Source organism: Alosa pseudoharengus, unplaced genomic scaffold (assembly GCF_046254945.1).
Source record: "Alosa pseudoharengus isolate Yale_2024_CS ecotype anadromous, Long Island Sound unplaced genomic scaffold, YU_APseudo_1.1 YU_APseudo_1.1_scf_1, whole genome shotgun sequence".
Taxonomy (NCBI): Eukaryota; Metazoa; Chordata; class Actinopteri; order Clupeiformes; family Clupeidae; genus Alosa; species Alosa pseudoharengus.
Window position 1 is genome coordinate 23,146,332 of NW_027468564.1, and position 2,500 is coordinate 23,148,831.

Consider the following 2,500-nt stretch of genomic DNA (forward strand, 5'->3'; position numbering starts at 1 on the left):
ACACAGACACACACACACTCACTCAGATCTAGGCTGTGCCACTGATTCGCTGGTGTGTGTTGGAGATTCAGACGTGGACGCTTCACTTTTCATAGACGCACAGCTGGCCACTGGAGATGGGGATCTGTGTATCTCTGATCTAGAAAGAGGGACAAAACAAATCAACACAAGCTTCAGTATTCTGTATGAAAATGAACTCAATTGAACCAATTCAGCTTTAAACTCAGCTATAGCCTCTGAGTTTTTAAGAAACCAAGGGCCAGATGTACTGGCGCGTTTGCGCCCACTTCAGGCGTATTTGTTTCGCAACGTGTGTGCAAATTCATTGCGAGATATGTACAAACAGGACGCAACGATGTAAAAGCGCAAACTGCCTGTCGCGGGAGCTGAACATGGCTAATTGCGTTTTTCATGCCATGCATATGCATTCATGGGAGGATCCAGGGGAAAGTGGGAGTTTAGCGTAAAAAGATGGGAGGGGAAGCGTAAAGAGCGCTTAATTATGTATTCTGCGGTATGTACAAAGACTGCTTCTGAAAGTGCACGTCTATTCTGCGCCTAAATACTTCCGCCTTGTAAAAGCAGGTTTTAATCCAAATTGCCGTTCAATGTGTCAATAAGAAAACCTTTCAAAGACAACAGAATCGCTATTTAGAACACCAGTTTTGTAAGTATTTGTACTATCAAAAGCAACCTTAACTTTCGTTGGCCTTTTGAATGTCTTACTTTCACGTCATTCACTTTCCTACTTGCTAGATTTGACCAATTTTCCATAGCCTACGTGCACAAGTACTTTGATTAAAACTACTGATCTTTATTATCTTCCTGTTTGTTGACATCTTATCATGTATGGTATAATTTCATGATCGCTAAACGTTGGATTCTTTTTAATGTTGTCATCAGTTAACTTCATTCAACTGCGCTTGTATAGGCTCTGCCATTCAGTTGTGGACGTTTGTAAATTGTGTTTATGGGCGGAGAAAGGCAGAGAAAGGTGCAGTTTACACTAGTTTGATAAATACGACGTAAACTTGGGTCTGACAGCGTTCACAGTGTGCGGTTTATCCATGACGCTGATAACGCTACGTTCGCAAATGTACGTACATCTGGCCCCAAGACTCCCACTGAGAGAAAGGCAGACACACACACACACACATTCAGACACACACACACACACACACACACACACACACACACACACACACACCACACACACACACACACACATTCAGAAACACAAACACACACACACAGACACACACACACTCACTCAGATCTAGGCTGTGCCACTGATTCGCTGGTGTGTGTTGGAGATTCAGACGTGGACGCTTCACTTTTCATAGACGCACAGCTGGCCACTGGAGATGGGGATCTGTGTATCTCTGATCTAGAAAGAGGGACAAAACAAATCAACACAAGCTTCAGTATTCTGTATGAAAATGAACTCAATTGAACCAATTCAGCTTTAAACTCAGCTATAGCCTCCGAGTTTTTAAGAAACCAAGACTCCCACTGAAAGAAAGGCAAACACACACACACACACACACACACATTCAGAAACACAAACACATACACACAGACACACACACACTCACTCAGATCTAGGCTGTGCCACTGATTCGCTGGTGTGTGTTGGAGATTCAGACGTGGACGCTTCACTTTTCATAGACGCACAGCTGGCCACTGGAGATGGGGATCTGTGTATCTCTGATCTAGAAAGAGGGACAAAACAAATCAACACAAGCTTCAGTATTCTGTATGAAAATGAACTCAATTGAACCAATTCAGCTTTAAACTCAGCTATAGCCTCTGAGTTTTTAAGAAACCAAGGGCCAGATGTACTGGCGCGTTTGCGCCCACTTCAGGCGTATTTGTTTCGCAACGTGTGTGCAAATTCATTGCGAGATATGTACAAACAGGACGCAACGATGTAAAAGCGCAAACTGCCTGTCGCGGGAGCTGAACATGGCTAATTGCGTTTTTCATGCCATGCATATGCATTCATGGGAGGATCCAGGGGAAAGTGGGAGTTTAGCGTAAAAAGATGGGAGGGGAAGCGTAAAGAGCGCTTAATTATGTATTCTGCGGTATGTACAAAGACTGCTTCTGAAAGTGCACGTCTATTCTGCGCCTAAATACTTCCGCCTTGTAAAAGCAGGTTTTAATCCAAATTGCCGTTCAATGTGTCAATAAGAAAACCTTTCAAAGACAACAGAATCGCTATTTAGAGCACCAGTTTTGTAAGTATTTGTACTATCAAAAGCAACCTTAACTTTCGTTGGCCTTTTGAATGTCTTACTTTCACGTCATTCACTTTCCTACTTGCTAGATTTGACCAATTTTCCATAGCCTACGTGCACAAGTACTTTGATTAAAACTACTGATCTTTATTATCTTCCTGCTTGTTGACATCTTATCATGTATGGTATAATTTCATGATCGCTAAACGTTGGATTCTTTTTAATGTTGTCATCAGTTAACTTCATTCAACTGCGCTTGT